This window comes from Pantherophis guttatus, chromosome 3, assembly GCF_059756535.1.
Source record: "Pantherophis guttatus breed Tessera chromosome 3, ASM5975653v1, whole genome shotgun sequence".
Classification (NCBI taxonomy): domain Eukaryota; kingdom Metazoa; phylum Chordata; class Lepidosauria; order Squamata; family Colubridae; genus Pantherophis; species Pantherophis guttatus.
The window spans coordinates 34,680,500-34,703,216 of record NC_142065.1 but is presented as its reverse complement, the minus strand read 5'-3'; the positions used below and the strand labels follow the sequence as shown (position 1 = coordinate 34,703,216).

At 38.2% G+C, this 22,717-nt stretch overlaps 1 long non-coding RNA gene across 1 annotated transcript; it reads right to left on the bottom strand.

Moving 5' to 3' along the window:
* Positions 1-1,281: 1,281 nt before the first annotated feature.
* On the bottom strand, positions 1,282-21,612 carry LOC117664373 (uncharacterized). Its single transcript, XR_004591015.3, has 4 exons — positions 18,678-21,612; positions 11,526-11,657; positions 9,757-9,921; positions 1,282-1,484 (listed from the first exon to the last, which is right to left on the bottom strand). It is a non-coding gene; the product is annotated as an uncharacterized LOC117664373 (long non-coding RNA).
* Positions 21,613-22,717: the final 1,105 nt, after the last annotated feature.

Below are 22,717 nucleotides of genomic sequence, written 5' to 3'. Positions count from 1 at the left end.
AACTCTATGAGAAGACTTTCCCTTATTTGAGCAGCCACAGTGGTGTCTGCAGGGGTTGACACCACAAGCTGGCAAGGTTGCAACCAGTGAACTAATCATTGCATGATGCAAGACAGCACATTCACGCACAACTTTTGCGCTACCTCGTAATTACATTGCACTTGGGAGCTACACTTGGGAATTTAATTGAATTGTTCTGCTGGGAAAAACACAAATGGAAAGCAAATTATATGCACTGCCCTGAGTGGAAATGTTTGAAATGAATGAAAGGCAGAATAAATGGCTAAAACAAATATAAATGCAGAATAAATTTTTGGCATAGCACTAAAACAAAGGCTGAAGTTAGTTGTTCCTGGTAATAGCAATAGCACTTAGACTTATATACCGCTTCACAGTGCTTTGCAGCCCTCTCTAAGCTGTTTACAGAGTCAGAATATTGCTCCGAACAATCTAGCTCCTCATTTTACTGACCTTGGAAGGATGGAAGGCTGAGTCAACCATAAGCCTGGTGAGATTCAAACTGCAGAACTGCTGGCAATCAGCAGTCAGCAGAAGTAGCGTGCAGTACTGCATTCTAACCACTGTGCCACCATGGCTCATAATCCACTACCCATGAAGACTGAGGTCTGAAGATTCATGCTTCCTAGGACAGGGGTCTGCAACCTTAAACACTCAAAGAGCCATTTGGACCCGTTTCCCACAGAAAAGAAAACACCGGGTGCCACAAAACCCTTCCTGTGCCTGACTATTTCTTGAGTGGCCACAAAACTGGCATATGTAATTGAATTAAATGTTCTGTTTTCTTCTGAAACTTTTCTTTTCTTGGATTTATCCACGGTTGGCCTACCGAGCGGTTGAAAAGCTCAATAAATCACGTGCCAGCAGGTGTCGTACATTGGCAGTTGTGACGCATATTTTGAGTGACAGGGAGCCGCAGCAGAGGGGCGAAAGAGCCACATGTGGCTCTAGAGCCACACGTTGCTGACCCCTGTCCTAGAAGCTTACTGTGATAAACTACAAGCTCAGCCAACTTCTGTTATTGAGATTTAAATAGTGAATTTTTGGAACCTGACATCAATGAGGATTTACCATCAGTCATCAAGAATAAGAGAAGAAAGAAGGACCTTGGAAGACAAAAGAGTCTCTTCTTTATTAAAAGCCAGTCTCCTAATTACTGAAAAGTGGAACGGTTCTAATAGGCGAATGCGAAGCAAATGCAAACTCGCCATGAATTTATATATTTAACTCACCCAAGCAAAATAATTATTCTTTTTAATCAAGTCTATTCAAACCTCATATTACTTTATTCTTCCATTTCAATAGCAAAATGATTAAGATTGAATCTTAAAGGAATTCTTCACAACAATAATTCCTCTTATCGCAGGAGGCAGTCTTTGCTTCGTCTTGCAAATTCTTAGTCTTTAAATATTCAATGTATCAGAAAAGCTCCATTCCTCTTTCAGAAAAAAATAAGAGAGTACACACTAGAGAAAATTGAGAAAAAGGAGAAAAAAAAGGCCCATTATTATCCGCAACAAATTCATAGGGGGAAAATCCCCAGCATCTCTAACTCCATGTAAATTTAGCTACTGCTAAAAAATGTCAGTCTTCTGACAGTAACAGTCCAAAGGGAAATAAAAAAAAAGACATTTTGGAAGATACATGCATCTTGGTTCAAGTATAGAAGATATATGTTTAAAATATGTTGCTTTTTTGTGGTTCACCTTCAGTATATAGTGGGAAGTTAAAAAAAAAGTAGCATACATATGTATATGTTGCCCAAAATGCATTCATCAGGTTTTTCAGCAACATAACAGGATAATAAACAGGTATGATAAAGATTGTTTCCATCCCCTTTATATTAACTATGCTTTATGTCACATGACCAGGAGGGACTTAGAAGGAAGGTGTCAGCAATAGTGCTAGTTGCTGACCAACTGCCTCTCCCGCAGTGATTTTTTTCTGGGTTTTTCCCCTCACAATCCCTGGCCTGATTTGGTCCATCTTCACTAACAATTCTTCTTATGCCAGCTGTTTCCCCAGTACCACATTTGGTTCAGTTCTATTTTCAGAGCGTTATACTGCTGAACGATAGACAAATGGATAGGTACTAGTCTGGGCTCCTCTATTTTATTTCTTTCCAACAATCAATAAACAGTAAAAGTTCTGAGTATCGTTGAAACTTCCTTAAATGCAGGATATTTGCTTTGCGTAATATAAGGAAAGCATAAAGAAATATGTTTAAATCCAGGAAATGGTGTGCATCAGTGGTGGGTTTCTACCAGTTCACCCCGGTTCAAGCAAACCGGTAGTGTTGGTGGCAGGAGGCTCCGGCAGGGGTGAAATCCAGCAGGTTCTGACAGGTTCTAGATAACTGGTAGCAGAAATTTTGAGCAGTTCAGAGAACCGGTAGCGGAAATTTTGAGTAGTTTGGAGAACCGGCAAATACCACCTCTGGCTGCCCCCAGAGTGGGGTGGGAATGAAGATTTTGCAATATCCTTTCCCCAGGAGTGGGGAGGGAATGGGGATTTTGCAGTATCCTTCCCCTGGAGTGGGTTGGGAATGGAGATTTTGCAGTATCCTTTCCCTGCCACGCCTACCAAGCCACGCCCACAGAACCGGTAGTAAAAAAATTTGGATTTCACCCCTGGACTCTGTCCACCTGCCCCGATGTCATCACGGATGCTCTACGCATGTGTACACGAGCGAAGCAAGTGCGCGCTCACAGTTCCGAACCGGTAGCAAAGATAAGTGAAACCCACTACTGGTGTGCATGTCTGTGTATTTGTGTTTGTGTGTGGGGTGGGGTATAAAACCCTTGCAAAGTTTTGATTTTTAATAACTTTAATAACGTTGCTTCTATATATAATATAAACCATGTAACAGAGAGGGAATTTATGATTTAGTATATTTATTTATAGGAATGATACATTTTGATAATTCAATTATTACTTTGAATGCAAAGCATAGCACGATTCTGAAGTTCTCCAAACACATTCTACAATTGTGTTTGACTTACAGCATTGATTACATTTGTTATTCTAGCTTTTTAATCTGGTAACCAGGTTATTTAAATCTTGACTAAAGTCCGTCTCTGTTGCATTTTTCAGATTGTTTAAATCATATAAAGAGATGAATATATTAAAATGAAAGTTGCACAATATCTTTATACAATGGAATTCTTCATTAAGCAGGGCCTTGTGGCATTTATTCTCCCAGTAGAAGCCACCAGATTTCTCTATGTTGTCCTTTTAGAAAACAATTCAAAGTATTTACATTCCACTGATTTTTGAGGATGGCTTTGAAAGCTATGGTGTGTTTACTATCTGCTATCTTTATTTTTGTTGTGGAATGATATTTTGGCTACTTTTATTGCCAGTTCAAAGACAGTTTGCTAATCAGTGACAATGTTTTTACAGAAATTGTAGGTTGAGGTGTTATGTTCAGAGTTGCTCTTTGACCTAAATGGCAGACGTACTTTCATTTACTAAGGGGTTTTTTTCCCCCAAAGAAGAGGGAGTAACCAAAAAGGTATGGATGAAGACCGGAACATTTAAAATACTGAAATAATATTAAATTAATTATATATTTGCCAAATTAAGCCCAAACTACTACAACTGTATTTACCAATTGCTTGGATTGCTACATGTAACACGATATAAGTGAAGTTTATTAATCTAATCTATATTTTCTGTGTAATACGAGAAAAGCAGTATCTGAAAACCTAAAGCCATAACAGTGGATAAAGCAATTGAAGTCAATAGCAATCTGCTCCTGACTGTGGCATAAACTATGATTGTGACTTGGAATCTTAAGAGGAATAAAGAATAAAAAGCACGACTAAATAAATGAAATGAAAACTATTAGAGCTGTTGTGTGTCTGTGAAACAAAAGGCAAGGGGGTAACAAATCTGAATTAAGGTCATCTGAACTTGTGGGGCAGAGTTAATGAATATACATAGAAAGGTGAAAGTGTGGGCTTCATTATAAAAGACAGGGCTAAAGCTAAATGTAAGAAAGTATTTTTTTTTAAAAAAAACATAATTTATAATGAAAGAATGCAACCCCAGATTTACAATCTGATATGCTTGCTATTTACCTGTAAAGTAGCTCTCTATTAACATAGTTAACCAGTAATATTTCCTGTGATCAAGATTTAATTTTATGTTTTAAAAATGTGCTAGTCTCTAGAATTATTATAACGTCTTTGTGCTTTTTTCATTCCTTTTTTTCCTTTTTCCGATGACTTTTGTTTTGCTTTTTTCTATGACCATTTTCTTTAAATGCGCATTTTGAAACAAAAAATAAAAAAGGAAGGATGAATTGCAGTCATCTAGGTTGCTATGGGTGCAAATGAAAGCAGAAATCAGTGCTTTAATGACAGCTGCATATATGCTCCAGTGAATGATGATAATGGAAGAATCAGAGATGAGTTTTTGGGGAAAATGTGCAATATGCTGAATGAAGGCAATCCAGAGGGGGGAAAATATTCATGTTAGGTGACATGAATGGATGGGTAGAAATAAGAGACTCCAAAAAAGTGATTGAACCATACAAAGACTCAAGAATAGTAAGAATCAACTCAGAAATTCTGTTCTGAATAAGTGGTTTAATTCTATCTCTAGTCATTCATCCTCATGGAAAAGAAGTGAAGATAAATCTAAAACAGTCTATAAATTTGTATAGACTGAAATATTAAAGGGATTAGTGAAGGATACAGTGGTAGCGTTTGTTCCAAATGTCAAACAAATCAATGTGGCTTTGATAGTGTGAACAATATATCCTAGGAAAAATAAACATGAAAGAAAAGGAAAGAAGTAAATATAGGTAGCCTTTGACTTACAATCACAACTGAACCCAAAATTTCTGTTGCTAAGCAAGACAGATGTTAAATGCACTTCGCCCCATTCTTGCCATGGTTGTTAAGTGAATCACTGCAGTTGTTAAGTTAGTAACATGGTTATTTTGCTTGTCAGAAGATCTCAAAAGGTAATCCCATAATCCTGAGACACATAGATGTGTCATAAATACTTTAATCACATGACCATGGGGATGTTGTAATGGTCGTAAGTGTGAAAAATGGTCATAAGCCACTTTTTTTTCCAATGCCATTGTAACTTCTAACAGTTACTAAATGAACTATTGTAAGTTAAGGATGACCTGTAAAATGAAAGAGTAACAATAGAATAGTTGCAGGAGGAAAAATGGAAAGTTCTGAATGACTATTACAAGAAAGATTAACCTCCCAACAAAAGGAATGGAAAATAGATACGAGAAAACAGGGTGGGAAACAATAGAATTAAAAAAAAAATATTACAGAGAGTCTCAGAAATGTATGGAGTTGCAGTAATGAGAAGAATGAAAAAGGATGCTTGACAGTATAATGAAGTCAAAGGAACTGTGAATTAGAAAAACATGTGAGAGAATGATTCCTAGAAAAAAATATAAATAGCAATAGCAATAGCACTTAGACTTATATACCACTTCACGGTGCTTTAAAGCCCTTTCTAAGCAGTTTTACAGAGTCAGCATATTGTCCCCAACAATCTGAGTCCATATTTTATCCACCTTGGAAGGATGGAAGGCTGAGTCAACCTTGACTCATCTAAGAGGAAAATGTTGTATAATGGGCTGAGAAAGAAATAGTTGTGAAGAATGTAGCCAAAGGGAGGACAGAATTGTTAAGATTAAAAGAGAAGAGAAATTGCTGAATAAATTAAATGGAACCAGGAGCTCAAGTTTATTGAATGGAATTTAGAATAAAAGTGAAATGGTGAAATGATTTCTGTTGAAACTGGAGGGAGGGAAACATGGAAGTGCTATGTAAAACAGTTGTATGGAAAGGATAGTTATATATCAAATAATAGAACTGAAACGAATGTCTATGGAGATTCTCAGTCATATGGGCGATGGTTGTCCTGAAGATGCTTTTTCAAAAGGCAACTGGACTTCGTTTTTCCTTGAAGAAATTTCACTTCTCATCCAAGAAGTTTCTTCAATTCTGACTGACAATTTTTTTTTGAAGAAGCTTCTTGGATGAATGTTTGATGAAAGATGCAAAACATCTTCAAGGAAAAACAAAAGTCCAGTTGCCTTTTGAAAAAGCACCTTTAGGACAATTGAAATGAGTGATACAAATGACTCTGTCTCCAAAACACTGGAAAAAAGAAAGGAGTAAATGGTGTAAACATTTTGATTTTTTTTTTTGAACTGTAGGTGTGGATGGTGTAACAAGAAATATGAATGTGGTTTGCTTATGTAGTGGTAGTATGCCTGGTAATATGTGTTCATACCTGATGATAAGAAGAATGCCATCGCTGTTCCAGTATACAAAGGAAAGGTAGCACAACTGAATGAGCAAACTATCAGATTAGTTGTTAAGTGTGCCTAAGAAAGTGCTTGGCAGAATAGTACAAGAGATGACAATGAGCACAATTTATGTGCAATGTGATTTTATGCCATGCAGGGGTGTGTGCAGGCTAGATATTTGCTCTTCAGCTGGCCACTGAGAAATATCAGAATGTGAGAAAGTTTGCTGTATATTTGTTGATTCAGAGAAAACATATGCCAAAATGAAAGGGTTGAATTATTGGATGTGTGGCAGAAATGCGAAATTGGAGGTTGGTTGCTGACTGCAATAATGTCTCTATTGTGAAAAATGAAATTTGGCCAACAGAAGTGAAAATAACTGTTTGTAAGAGAATGGGTCTGACCACTTTGTTATATGGACTCGAGAATTGGGTATGTCAGGAGAAGCATGATAGGAAGCTGAATATGGTAGGAATACAGTACTTAAAAAGAGTATGGATGAAATAAAAAGAGAGGATTAAGAATGCATGGATGCTATATGAATGTGGACTGAATATTAAAAGTGAGTGACCAGTACTGAAGAAATAAATGAAGATGCTTTAGTCATTCAGGGAGATAAAATGTTACTGAATTGCAGAACAAATAGATAAAGAATAAAATAGAAGTCATTCTTGCTTAGACACCACTTGTGCAGCGACTATTCGAAGTTACAATCATGCTGAAGAAGGAGACTAATGGCTGGTCCTTGAAGTTGCAGCTACTGTAGCGTCCCTACAACTATGAGCCATGGTGGCGCAGTGATTAGAATGCAATACTGCAGGCTACCTTACTGCTCGATTTGATGAGTTCGATTCTGGCTGCCTCAAGGTTGACTCAGCCTTCCATCCTTCTGAGCTTGGTAAAATGAGGACCCAGATTGTTGGAGGCAATATGCTGACTCTGTAAAATTGTTTAGAGAGGACTGTAAAGCATTGTGAAGCCGTATATAAGTCTAAGTGCTATTGCTGTGTGATTGTGATTCAGATGCTTGGTAACTGGTGCACAATTACACTGGTTGCAGTTTGCCTCAGTCACATAATTGCCATTTTGTAGCAATTTTGCCTTGACTAACAGCTTCCAAAAGCAAAGGGAAAGGAGAAACTTGGCAGGAAGGGCAAGTCATGGTCATGTAAAATTACACTTAATGACCATATATGATTTGCTTAACAACTACGACTGGAACTACCGGAACTGCCAACATAAGTTGGCACAATCATGTGATTATTTGCTTCATGACCATGTTGCTTAGTGATGGAGTTCCTTGTCCCAATTATATTAATAGGAGAGGGAAAGCCAAGGTAGATGTCTATGAAAACCTCCAAAGGAAAAAAGTGGAAGTTGCTAAAGCAAAATGTAAGAACAAATGTGTTGATGTATTAGAATCAAGATGGCTTGTATGGGGTAGAAAAGTATAGAGGAATGCAACAAATGATTTTCTTATAAACTACATTTAGCTATATTTCCTTTCCTTGTTCTTTTAATTCTTATTCTTTTAATTTCTCTTTGACTGATTATTTCTTACTTACTGAGATTTCACTGAGGGAATAGCAAAAGGGAATAGTAGAATTGTATCTATATAGGATATGGATATAATTCAATATGATCATTTCCCATGCTTAAAAGGATTTCCAATGTATTTGTCACTTTAAAATTATATTTTGGCAGCAATTTTTGGAAAGTTCTGGAGGCACCACCTAACCATGGGCTTTTGTGGGATTGTAGATTGTGGAAGAATATAAAACAAAATCATGTATTTGGAAGAGTTACTGGACTCTGGTACTGACAAATAGATTCTGTAGTTATTATTGAATGTATGTATGTATGTATGTGTGTGTGTGTATGTATGTATGTATGTGTATGTGTATGTGTGTGTGTGTGTGTCTCAGGGTTCCAACCAGGGGTGAAATGCTCCCGGTTCGGACTGGATTGCCTGATCCGGTAGCGATGGAGGCGGGTGGTTCAGAGAACCGGTAGCAAAAATCCCTGCCCCCCCTCATGCCCAACTGAGCCACACAATCATCAGAGGCTTTTTTTTCTTTTAAAAACATTTTTTCTACTGCCTCTTTGGCCGAAAAAAATGCTTTTAAAAGTAAAAAAAAAAGCCTCTGATGATCGTGCAGCTCAGCTGGGATCATCAAAGGCTTTTAAAAGAAAAAAACCCCTTTTTTTCTTTTAAATGCCTCTGACGATCCAAGCTGAGTTGCCTGATCATCAGAGGCATTTAAAAGAAAAAAAGTCTCTGCCGATCAGGCAACTCAGCTGGGATCATCAGAGCCCTTTGAAAGCATTTTTTTACAACCTCTTGCTGAAGAGGTTGTAGAAAAAATGGTTTTAAAAGTAAAAAAAAAAAATGGCCATGCCCACCCAGTCACATTACCCCACCACCACCAAGCCATGCCCACAGAACCAGTAGTAACAAATTTTAGATTTCACCACTGGTTCCAACCGATGCCTTAATTAAATCATGAGCCTCAAGCCAAAAGAAATCCAGTTATTTATTAGGAGCTTCATGTCAGCATGGACCAAGTGAAGCCAACTCTGACCTCACTTAATTCATGCCCCGGCTCTGACCCTGTTTCCCCCTCTCCCCAAGGTATGTCATCAATCACATTCTCCAACGAAGCAATTTCATGGGTTATAGAGGTCCTTCCCTCCGGCCACTGTGGGTCTGCATGGATATGACCTTGACGTGGCCGGCTGGAATGTGCTTTGTTTTGACTGAAGTGCAAGTTCCTCAATGCAGCTGTGATGTTCGATTCCCCATCCCCCTGCCTATGGCAACTCGAGAGCAGGTCAGGAATGCTTCGCGAGTTGACAATATGTTGACCATATGTACCATATGCATGTATGTATCAGAGGTGGGTTTCAGCAGGTTCTGACCAGTTCTGGAGAACCGGTAGCGGAAATTTTGAATAATTCCGAGAACCAGAAGAAAAAATTCTGACTGGCCCCACCCCCATCTATTCTCTGCCTCCCAAGTCCCAGCTGATGAGGAGGAAATGGGGATTTTGCAGTAACCTTCCCCTGGATTGGGGAGGGAATGGAGATTTTACAGTATCCTGCCACGTCCACCAGGCCATGTCCACCAAGCCATGCCATGCCACGCCCACCAAGCCACACCCACAGAACCAGTAGTAAAAAAAAATTGAAACCCACCACTGGTATGTATGTATGCATGTGTGTGTGTGTGTGTGTGTGCGCGCGCGTGTGTGTGTGTGCATTTTGCTGCTTTTTTGTATAGTAATTTTTGTACAGATCAGTCAAAATACAGTTCATTAGCACTGAACAATAGCATCACTAAAAAATAATTACAACTCACAACAACAACAAAAAAATGCCCACGAATGCATAGATAACAGGCATCTAAGTAAAATCATTTTTTTCTTGGGGCAATATTATATCACTACCTCCTAAGTGAACAGGCTTGTTTTTTGATTTTCTAAATGTTGACATCATGAAGGCCACCTGCATTTCTTTCAAGAAAGAATATATAATCAGAGCAACTTTCCAACTCCAAGGTAGGTATCATGTTCCCAAAGTAGGAGTCATTCTTTTTCTTAGTGCTTTGTTAACTGCAACAACAACAAAAAAAATGTGCAACTCTAGATAACGGATTTATCCTTTAGGCGTCTTGTTTACATGACATTTTCTTTCTAGGTCAAGGGTGCACCACAAAGTCTTTGATATGGTTACAGAGGCTCTCACGAAAATTATCAATTAGCTGAATGTTTTTAACTGCAGAGAGGGGATTACTAAACAATTGAACAAGGAATAATTATTTGATTAGAATTACATTTAAGTATTGATTAAATAAAATTTAGCTTTTGTTCTGGTACTTCTTATTTCCTTCTCTTTACATCTACTTTGAGAGTGATTCCCAGCCTGCTGTTCAAACTCTAAGTGTAGCTTTTAGTTTCCTTAAATAGTGTGTTCCTAAGTAGTTTTGGAAAAGAATTTTAAAAGAATTAATCTTCCAGAATAGCTTTTTGTTTTTCCTCTTAAACTGCCCAGAATTCAGTTAAATCCCTTCTTTATCTTTCTTGGAACTCTGCATACAAATTAATTGATTATATACCATCAAGTCATTTTTAATTTCTGGCAACCACATATAGATTTTTTTTCATAACTATCTTTCCCTAACTCTGGTCTTTCAAGTCTTTCAATGGCCTATAAATAAATAAATGCCTTTTTTATATCCTGGATTTGAGTGAAGATGCAGCTACTAGTTGTTTTAGTAAATAATCTGATTGGATTGCATGCAACCACTGACTGAATCAGTTCACATATCGGTAGTAATTCCATTTCTGTATTACATGTGGTGAATCTTCTTTCTTTCTGGATCAAAACAGGTTACAATTCATCCCTTGCAAATAGTATGGGAAGAGCAAACCGGAACTGGTCTTTATGATTTCAAGATACCCAGAAACCACTGTGAAATAACTTTTTATGTTTTCTACTCCTAAAAGCAATGCAGAGATACCTCTTACACGCCACCATCCTATAGTGGGCTGAAATTTCTCTATTCATTCTCCATTAAACATTCATCAATTTAGACTCTGGATTGTTCACTAATGCCAGGCTGAATCAGGCCATTTATATTTATACAATGAGCCTTGGCGGCACAGTGGTTAGAATGCAGTACTGCAGGCTACTTCTGCTGTCTGCCAGCTGCCTGCAATTTGGCAGTTCGAATCTCACCAGGCTCAAGATTGACTCAGGCTTCCATCCTTCCGAAGTGGGTAAAATGAGGACCCAGATTGTTGGGGGCAATATGCTGACTCTGTAAACCGCTTAGAGAGGGCTGTAAAAGCACTGTGAAGCTGTATATAAGTCTAAGTGCTATTGCTATTTTTATTGGATGGGAGAAAAGGGATTTTACAGAGAGTCCAGAAGGTTGGGGAAGAGGATCTCGTCTTATTCTGTTAGTGGCCAATAGGTCTACTTTCTCTGTTGCTTTTCTTTTAAACATGCCAATACAGTGGCAGCACAAGGGCTTTCATTCTTTACTTTTTTCTTGATTAGAAAGCTCATCTGAATGATAAGTCAATGAACAACGTGCTTAGAGCTCTTTTTAAAGAGAAAAGAGAGTACAGTAGCTATGTACAGTATATCATGATATGCCTTTTCTCCCTCCTGAATGGAATTTGTCCTACCTTCTGCTTCAGTTTTACCTTACCTTTCACAAATGGAGCAAATTCAGTGATGAAGTGATTGAAGTGATTCAATATCATCTGGATCCCAATACATTCTCCATTGGGATCTATGGAAAATCTGAAGAGATTGTCCTAATTCTCTGTAACTTCAAGGCCTGTCAAAGTGAGTTTGTAGGAACAGTGACTAGATCAGAGAATCTCATAAGTATTTATCCAAAGGAATCGTCTTTATTATATAACTTCCTAATTATTGTCCTTGAGTGCTATTGAATAAACCATGAATAATATAGAAGAAAGCAGAAGTTTACAGATCTGAGAATTTAATTTAATAAGCAAATCATTTCTGGAAGATAATTCTGTTCATAATGTGATGCTATAAAAAAGTTGTTTTCAAACTGAAGTAAGGTTAAATATACGAAGAACATTTTACTTTGTCTGATATAACAATGATTAGAATAAATTTGCAGCAGCATACACAATGGAAAAAATGAGAGGGAGTAGTTTCCATTATTGTGAAGGATTAATAGATAGATAGCAATATAAAATGCATGCGGCAAAATTCTTATTGGATAATCTTAATAGAATTGATGCACATACACATTAGAGAGAGAAGTAAGTCAGAATGAACATAGACCTCTTCAGAGTAAATCTGCTCTGCAAAGCCAAGTACAGTGCTATGAAATCTAAAATTAAAATTGAGGATTAGAAATTAATTCATAGCAAGTACTGATTTCAGATATACTTAGTAAGAAGTGATCTTTGTTTCCTTGCCATTATTTAGTTATCATTATTAGCAGATCTACTTTGCAGACTTAAATCAATTTAATCCTAAATGCACTTGCACATGGCTGAGGGCCTATTAGCTGTTCCAAATCCATTACAGAGAAGAATTCTCAAAGACAATTACAATTGAGGCGTTTCCTAAAATGTTGTACATATTTTCATTCCTTAACAGGGCTATTTCTGGAAGCCAGTCCACCTGATTTCTTCCTGGAAACAGTAAATTGTTAAGCAAGCAGAAGCCCATCAATGGTTTTCCCACTAACTCTCTAAGTTTCATGGCTTTTGGTAGGAACTCATTTTCCCCAATCTAATTGGCTCTTTTGTCAGGAGGAAGTTGTGCTCTTTGTATGTGTGTCTACGTGTGTAATTTTAATAATTGAAGTGGAGTTATTTCAGATCTTCTGTTCTTGCTTCGATTTCATTTCTAAAAGTGTAAAAGGCAGTGAATTCACATTGGTCCATATTCATTGCCAGAATCCACGATAGTTCAGTGGTATAAATCCAAATCCACAGAAAGCAATATAGAAGAAAAGAAGGAATCTTGGGAGACACATCTTAGTTTTCTGACAACTCTATACAATTGATGTTTTGGAGATGGTTCCATGTAAGAGAATACCAAACAGTGAAAGCTGCATTTGTGTTTGAAGTAAAAACTCAGTGGAATATAAGAATTGTGTAACAAATTTGCAATATAGTATTTTAATTAAATATAAATGGGAAGGAGTCCGGCAAGGCTGTATACTGTCGCTCTGCCTATTTAACTTATATGCAGAGCGCATCATGAGAAAGGCAGGACTAGATGAATCAAAAGTTGGAATTAAGATTGCCAGGAGAAATATCAACAACCTCAGATATGCAGATGATACCACTTTAATGGCAGAAAGTGAAGAGGAACTACAGAGCCTCTTGATGCAGATGAAGAAGGAGAGTGCAAAAATTGGCTTGAAACTCAACATTAAGAAAACTAAGATCATGGCATCCGGTCCTTTCAATTCCTGGCAAATAGATAGGGAAGAAATGGAGGTAGTGACAGATTTTATTTTCCTGGGCTCCAAGATCACCGCAGATGGGGACTGCAGCCAAGAAATTAAAAGATGTTTGCTACTGGGGAGGAAAGCTATGGCAAATCTAGACAGCATACTAAAAAGCAGAGACATCATTCTGCCAACAAAAGTGTGTATAGTCAAAGCTATGGTTTTCCCAGTTGCAATGTATGGCTGTGAAAGTTGGACCATAAGAAAGGCTGAGCAACAAAGAATTGAGGCCTTTGAACTATGCTGCTGGAGAAGACTCCTGCGAGTCCCTTGGACTGCAAGGCGATCAAACTGGTCAGTCCTAGAGGAGCTCAACCCTGACTACTCTTTAGAAGGCCAGATCCTGAAGATGAAACTCAAATACTTTGGCCATCTAATGAGAAGGAAGGACTCACTGGAAAAGACTCTAATGCTGGGAAAGATTGAGGGCAAAAGAAGAAAGGGACGACAGAAAACGAGGTGGCTGGATGGAGCCACTGAAGCAGTAGGCGTGAACTTAAATGGACTCCAGAGGATGGTAGAGGACAGGAAGGCTTGGAGAAACGTTGTGCATGTGGTCGTGATGGGTCAGACACGACTTCCCAACTAACAACAATCGATGGAAAAGTTTATAATTACTTGTAAGGGCAAGTATGTGCCACACATTTCAAATATATTTTTCATTCAACTAGGGTAGACATTTTATGTTAGTTAACGTAAGTTAACGTTAATGCTAATGATATATTTGTCATTTATTATTTTTTGTACACACATTTTTCTTACTATTGTTTGGTTGCTCTGTTTATAGTTGATATTTGTTTCATTTTTTCCTTCTTTTTTCTATTTTGTTCTTTAACTTTGGAGATAAATAAAAACTGTATTAACAAAAAAACTGTGTAGCAAATTCATATATTTTCAGTATCCATGGCTCACAAAAGTGGACATTGCATACCCATATGATTTACCAGGATTGAAATGTATAATTGAATATTAATTTTTATATGACATTTAATGAATTTAAGCCATACTACATTTATAAAGTTTTGTACTAATTTGATCTTGCAGAGCTACAACATAGTATAAGGCTGCAAAAAAAAAAAAAAAATAGAGGTTGCTTCGGAGTCAAAATTCTGTATCCAGAAGTAAATGCTACAAGACATATTTGGAAATGCTGGGAAGTAAGTAGAACATTGATCCTTATTTTGGTTATAACTTTACAATTTGAGATAATCACAGATAATTTTTAATAATATTCAAGTTTTTGCAAAATGATTGTCTAATGCAGGAAAATAATTCAGCTAATTAAAACATATTTGCATTTATAAATGCATTTACACTTACATTCAATATTAATATTGAAAGACATGTTGGATAATTCTAAACCTACCGCTTTGTTTAATATACAGTTAAATAATATTTAAAGATACATATCATTTATTTGCTACAGGGCACACATTTTTATTAGAAACTGATGGGCTCTTGAACAATAAAACCTTGTGGAGAAACAGGCCAGATTAATCACCATGCCTACTGATTCAGTGTTTAATTAAGATATAACCACATGTTCTGCTTTGCACCTGTTCGTAATTCTCAAGTCTGCATTTGATTCCATCTCTTGAGTAAACTATGAGAAAAACTGATCAATTAACAGTTCCTGACTCATATTCTCTCCCTCTATGGAACATTTATTTATGTTTTAATGTAGATATATGTTTTATGACTGTAAACCACCCAGAGTTGCCTGATGGTAAGATGGGCAGCCAATAAATGTTATTAATAAACAAATAAATAAATTTGTGAAAGTCAGATACAATGCCCAAGGTCATCTATCAAGCACCTTTATAACCTTTAAGTATATTAAACAAAGGTGCATACTTTTTATAAATACTGATAGACATAGATAATCTGGACTCAGCTATCAGAAAAGCAAATGTCCATCCTGTGGTATGCTAATGACGCAGTAAATCTCTTTGGCTAAATATTGTAAGGGGGATGATCTGGAACTAAACTATTAAAAGCCAAAATCATAGTCTTTGCTAGCAGATCAACATATTCCTGCCCTATAAATGGGAACATTGAGCCGGTCCTATGCTTTAAATATGTGAAATAATCTTCTATTTCTTTGGCTTCAGGATAGTTATGTTTCCTAGAGTATTCAGAGGAACTCTATGCATATTCCACTGTCTAAACTTTTTGTGATCTAAAGGAGGTTTCTGTAATATCCATATCCATTAAGCCATTTGAAACACAGTAATTCATACAATTCTGGTGGAGCTCAAACTATCATCACTGGTCTCTATTCCAGTTCCTCTTCACGTATTATCAGCAGGCCAGTACACGCTTTATGTAGTATATAATTTTATTTTTATTTTTTTATTATTATTATTAGTTTGTCAAACATGTACTGGATAGCAGGTATAAGTATGAATATGGACATGAACAAAGATACAAACTTAAAGTGAACTGTTCCAAACTCGTTTGCAGAAATTATGACTTCAGCAACAGAGTGGTCAATGCCTGGAATGTACTACATGACTCTGTGGTTTCATCCCAAAACCCCCAAAATTTTAACCTAAGACTGTCTACTGTTGATCTCACCCCATTCCTAGGAGGTCTGTAAGGGGCTTGTATAAGAGCACCAGCGTGCCTACCGTCCCTGTCCTAATGTTTCCTCTATTTGTATTTATTTTATGTATCCAATCCATGTTTATATTTATTACCTAATACATCCTTGACAAATAAATAAATATAAATAAAATAAATAAAGGAAATGAATACAAGTAAATGGGGACAGTAGGACAGGGATGCTTAGCACGCTGGTGCGCTTATGCATGCCCCCCTTACAGACGGACCTCTTAGGAATGGGGTGAGGTCCATGGTAGACAGTTTAAGGTTGAAGCTGTGAGGGTTTGAAGTTGTAACAACGGAGTTGGGTAGAGCATTCCAGGCGTTGACCACTCTGTTGCTGAAGTCGTATTTTCTGCAATCGAGTTTGGAGCGGTTTACCTCAAGTTTATATTGACTGTTTGCCCATGTACTATTGTGGTTGAAGCTGAAGTAGTCGCTGACAGGTAGGATGTTGTAGCAGACAATTTTGTGTACTATGCTTAGGTCCGACTGCAGGTTCTAGATTGTCCAAGCCCAAAATTTCAAGCCTGGTGGCATAAGGGATTCTATTATGAGTGGAGTACTTTTCTTGTGAAATACCTCTGGACACTCTCGATCATATTAATGTCAGATATACAATGTAGATTCCAGGCAGATGAGCTGTATTTGTTAGCAGTACAAGCTTCGCAAAATTAGGTTAACAACTCTTAATGCCTTTTTGGCAATGCTGTTACAGTGAGTTCTGGGGCTTAGATCATTTGAGATGAGTACTCCTGGGTCCTTGACAGAGGGTCATCTACGAGATTATTTCTGCCCAATTTGTATTTGGTGTTCTGATTTTTATTGCCAATGTGTAGGACAGAGCATTTGTTAGTTGAGATTTGGAGTTGCCAATTGCATGACCATTCTGACACATAGTCGAGGTTACTTTGTAGGGCAGCAGCATTGTCGGTGATATTAAATAATTTTACGTCATCAGCGAAGAGAACACAGCTGCTTATAATATGATCGCAGAGGTCATTTATGTAAAGCAGAAAGTGGTAGTTCTAAAACACTGCCTTGGGGGACACCGCTGTTGACTGGTGCCGGGTTTGATAGGGTGTTCCCTATTTTGACTACTTGTTGCCTGTTTGACAGGAATGCAGCTATCCACTTGTGCAGGGATCTGGAAATACCATAAGAGCTTAGTTTTAACAATAGTTTGTCGTGCACCACTGAATCAAAAGCTTTGCAGAAGTCTATGTAAATTGCGTCTATTGCTTTACCCTGGTCAAGATGTGTGGTCCAAATGTTTCTGCAGTGTAGGAGTTGCAGATTACAAGACAAATTTTTCCTGAAACCAAATTGCTTGTTAGAAAGCAGGTTGTTTGTCTCTAAGTGGAGGGTAATGGATTGGTTTATAATTGATTCCATGACTTTACAGGTGATGCAACACAATGAGATTGGTCTGTAATTTTCTACTAAACTAGGGTGTCCCTTTTTAAAGATAAGTATGACCTTGGCTAATGACCATAGGTCAGGCAAGGAGCTGGTTCAGAAAGATACCTCATAGATTGTGATTAGAGGTTCAGCTAGGGTAGTGGTAAGCTTTTTTAGGAAGTAGGCACATAATCCATCAGGGCCAATAGATAGAGATGGCTTTAGGTTGTGTAGTGCTGTTTCAACGTTATCTACTGTAAAATCAATATGTAGTAGATCATTGCAATTGGTTGCATGACTAGGAAATGTGGGGCAGTAGCCATTGCTGTTGACAAAGAATGAACTGAAGAACATGTTGAAGAGGCTTCATCATTACAGTCTTCCCCATTAGGCCCTTTTAGGGGTGGGATAGTTTTCAAGTCTTTAAGTTTGACATTTATGAAATTATAGAAGGCTCAGGTGGATTTCGAGTGTAATAGCTGTTCCTCCTGTTTGCAGTGGTGATTGATAGATTCTGCCTTTATCTGGTGGCATAAGGCTTTGTAGTGGTTTTTAAAGTTAGCTATATAATCAATTTTGTTTTCTCGCCAAAGAGATTTTTTTCTTGGATTGAAGCTTTCTTATTGTTATGGGTAATTTGGGGGTTTCTTTGGCTTTAGGGGTTATTAATGGTACATATAGGTTAATGACTCTATTGACTTTGAGCACAAAAATGTTATAATGGTCTTCTGCAGTTTTACAACCAGTGAACAGAAGGTGCCAATCAAGAGAAGCGAGGTCAGCGGCTATGAGAGCATAGTTGGCTTTTTTAAAGTTATAATTTGGTGTCCCATCATTATGACCCTCTTTGCAAGGACTTAAATTGAGACAATCAATCATGCTGTGGTCACTGTTGGAAAAAGGTTCTTTAACTTCTAGACCATAAATTGAATTTGCAGAATGTGAGATCTAAGCAGTTGTTGAGCCTAGTGTTGTTCGTTACCAATTGATCCAGTCCCAGAGTTGTAACAGCATTGTACAGGGTTGCATGTATAGGTTTGGTTGTACATTCGTTTAGAGTCCAATTAAGAGGTAAATTGAGGTCACCAAGAAAGATAAGGGGGCGCGGGGAGGAAGCTGCCTACATTAGTAGTGCAGTTAGCTTGTCCGTATGACCGAGGTCATAATCAGGGGCTCTGTAACATAGCAAGAAATGAACTGTGGTATTTAGGTTCGCAGACAATGGTCTCAGGAAGAGCAAGCTCCTCTGTAACATTAATTTTTTTTCAGATTTAGGGACTTTTTATAGAAGTTAGCAACACCACCCCCTCTATGGTTTTCACGGTCATACCGGAAAACGTGATAGTTACTTACTGTGGTAATGGAGTCTGGAAAGGATACATTCAACCACATCTTGCAGACAAAGATAAGACAGAATAGGGCCATATTTAGTAGCAGGAGGAATTCAGGCATTTTGTTTGCGAAGCTTCTTGCGTTAAGTAGCTTGCATTTAAGGTCTGTAGGGATGGATCTGGAGGAAGTTGGAGGTGTGCATGCCTAGTTTTGATTGTTGGGGGGGGCAGTTGTTTGGACATGAGCCGCTGGTCTTGCATTTGATACAGTCAATGTATAGGTCAATCTTTCCTTGGTCCTGGTGTTTTTTGAGCTTTGATCAGAACTTGCAGGCACAGGCACATTGTAGTATGGATAGGTTGGGCCGTGAACAAAGTTTCTTATGGTTTGTGCAGCTTTTGGTGAGTGAGTTTCTTGTGGAGATTAATTTGCGTTTGCTGGTTTCACTCTTGCAAACCACTCTGCAGAAACGTGGAGCCACCAAGCTCTCGCTATTCTTGAATTCAGGGCTGTCACGGGAAACGTCGATGATTTCATCAGGAGAGATGGTTGATGCCTGGAAGTTGTTGATGATGTTGAGAACCTTTGTGATGTCATTGGACTCATTGGTGTCCTCCATTCTGAATAAGATAGCGTTGGGACGTTTCTGTTCTTGTTCAATCGCGACTTTGACGGCGATGGAGATGTTACTCTCAGAGTTAGTGATTTCCTGTGGCTATGGTTGTGGGGTTGGGATGGGATATGTTAATGGACATAGAGAACTCCATTTAGGACATAGAGAAAGTTCCATATTTTCCCATCTCTGAAAACTTAAGGTATGTAGTCACATTCACTATATATCTAACTCAGTTAGAAGGATTTTAAATCTGCAGCGAGTTCCTTTAGGCTATATTAGAGAGATGTTGTAGGATGATCCCTTTCCCAGAATGTCTGTGTCCCTGTGATGCTGGGCAATGTGATACCATTAAGCAAGTCCTCCTGTCCTGCTTATTTTACAAAGATGCATTACCATTAATATCCGTTTGTTTACTATTCTTGTTTTTAGCTGTTTTTATAGTTTTTTTTAATATTTGTTAATATCATGTTTTAGATATTGTTTTAGTTTTGTTGTACCCCACCCACAGTCGCTTGCTTGTGAGATGGACAACTTTATAAATTAGATACATAAATAGAAATAATAAAAATACTTGAAGTACATGTGTTCTCCCACTACTCACCAGTTACTAGGCCAGACATACCAATTTTAAATTTCTGTAATAACCTAAGGCACGAATTTTTGAAGAGTTGGAAAACCAGTTATTAAAATTCTTAAAGAATATTTAGAATGTTTGTTACTATCTTACACCAATGCTAATTCAGTAGAATATTTCTTAAAGATTATTGGATACCCCAGAAACTGATACATAAAAATTGGTTGTCAACTTTTTTATGCTGGAAGAGTAAAATGATGAAGGGGATACTTAGACATATGACTTGGGTTTGCTCTATCGTGATCTCATTTTGATTGAATATTCATATATTTGTGAAGAAACTTTTGGAAAAAGAAAGTATAAAGTTTTGAATGTGATTTTGAAATGTATATATTTATAGAGGGAAGAGGTGGGAAGTGGAGAGAGAGTATATTTTTTTTAAATCATGGAACATAACAAAATAGTTCATTTTGTTGTGATTAAAACTCTATCTCACTTAAAGGCACTTAAGGGTTATATAAAAGTTATATGTCACTTCTTTAGGGAGAACGTTAAAACTGAGATATTCCTGATTTCTTTTAAAAGGTACCCAAAATGCCCCAACCAATTCCACTACAATGATTTATATTGTCCTCAGGGAAGCTAGAGGTTTTTGCAGTCTTCAACTTGACATCATTTAGAAAGACAGGACCAGGGGTGCTATTCAGCAGGCTCTGACAGGTTCTGGAGAACCGATAGTGGAAATTTTGAGTAGTTCAGAGAACCGGCAAATACCACCTCTGGCTAGCCCCAGAGTGGAGTGGGAATGGAGATTTTGCAGTATCCTTCCCCTATCATGCCCACCAAACTACGCCCACCAAGTGTTCTGCCCCAGCTACGGACCCCAAAGAACGCAGCACACACAAAGTCTGTACAAACCTTAGTTTACTAAATTAAACAGTTTTTTTTTCAAACAAAGGCTCTTAATTAACTTTCTTAACAGCCTACAAGAATCCAAAGAATAAATAATCTTAATCTTACTATGGTTGGCAGAAAGCCCAGAAGCAATTTGCAAAAGGAGAGGCATGAAGGAGAGTGAACGAAGTTGTTCCCTGCAAATTGCTTCAGTCGGCGTTCCTCCTTAAATAGGCTAAAGGAATGGCCAATTAGCCCCAAGCCTTACTCTCGAGGAGACCTCCTCCTGAGGAGCCACTCCTGCCTTTTGGCAGCTCTGAGTGCCCGTGCATCGAGAAGAGGCTCCTCCTCTTCATCCTCTTCACCCTCTTCACTTATGGGAGCTTCTGGAGGTTCTGAAGGCCCTGGCTGAATCCCCGCCTCTGGCACCACATCTTCTCCAGAATCATTGTCTGACTCGAGTGCCAGCTGCACAGGCTGCTGGCGCAGCACCACACCAGCCTCCTCGCTGTCCGAATTGGCCACCAGCCGCACAGGCCGCGTACAGGCCACAACACCAAGCCACACCACACCCACCAAGCCACGCCCACAGAACTGGTAGTAAAAAAAATTGAATTCCACCATTGCACAGGACCCTACCCCATAAGGTAGTAGACTATGTTTTACCTGGTAATCCAAACATGTGTTCGACCATTAAGCTATGTCACTTTTTCTTTTTTTATGATTTCTCTTCAAAATGTTATGTTGCATGAAGTAGCTAAAAACAAAAGTTTAATCTCAGAACTAAGGTTGGCTTTATTGGAAGTTAAGAGATGATTTTCTATGCTAGTAATAAATTTTCCTATGTAACCGAGTGCAATCAAAAAAGGAAAAAAAAAGAATGCAGGGCAGAACACTCGATTTCCCACCCATGCTAATTGCTTTGGGAGAATTGTGCTCTCATTATAGTTATAAAATAGTCGAGTCTCCAGCAATTGCAATCAGGGTTATACAAAATGTACTAAGGATCTCCCTGTGTGCGTATGTCTGTGTATCACCATGATAGAGCATGTAAGCATTCATCACACACAGATGGCCCATGCAAATCACAAGAGCCCAAATGCAAACTCAGTATCATGTGTCTCAGATGTTGCTGACTGGATTTAGGCTCCAAACATCTGCTTGTCTGCAAGTTGCCAGAAAGGTTTATATCATGGCAAATAGTAGATGAAGAGAGTGGCTCAAAATGAGGATCAGAATTAATCCATGGGGTAATTATGTTTTTATAGATCCTCTCCATGAGAATAATCACCTGCAGTTTAGTTTATTGGATGCATTTTCTGCAAGGGTCAGAGACATTGCTGACAGACTGCCTGTTATATTGTATAATTCCCTGATGACTGAGAAGAGAAATGCTGCATCAGGCCAGGACATGGAAACATCTCTTCCTCTTCAACCAGTTGATGCTCTGCCTCCTTAGTAGGGAAACCTTGGGGATTTAAGGGTTCCCTATGAGAATCCACGAGATGCAAACATACACGTTGAGAAGGAAGGAAATCAATCACTGCAGTGGTGGGTTCCTCCCGGTTCCTCCTGATTCCGCCGAGCCAGTAGCGGTGATGATATGGCGTCACCGAACCAGTTCTGCCCCCCGCCAGCCCCGCCACCCCACCCACCCCCGCGTTATTCTTACCTTTTATTTGGCCCACCCCCAATCTATTGCTGCCTTCTGAGTCCCAGCTGATGGCTAGAGGGACAAAAACTGTTTAAACTCTTGCCGCGGGGCTTCAAAGGGCTGCCCTACAGTTGATCAGTGTTAAAAGAAAACAAATGAGTAGACCGGTGCCTGCAAAAATATATGAGTAGATCGGTGCCTGCAAAAATACATGAGTAGATTGGTGCCTGCAATCTACCCAAAAATAAATGGGTAGATTGGTACAACTCTGCAAGTAGTTAAAATTCTGGTAGACCAGTACCTCTGCTAAATCCTAAATAATT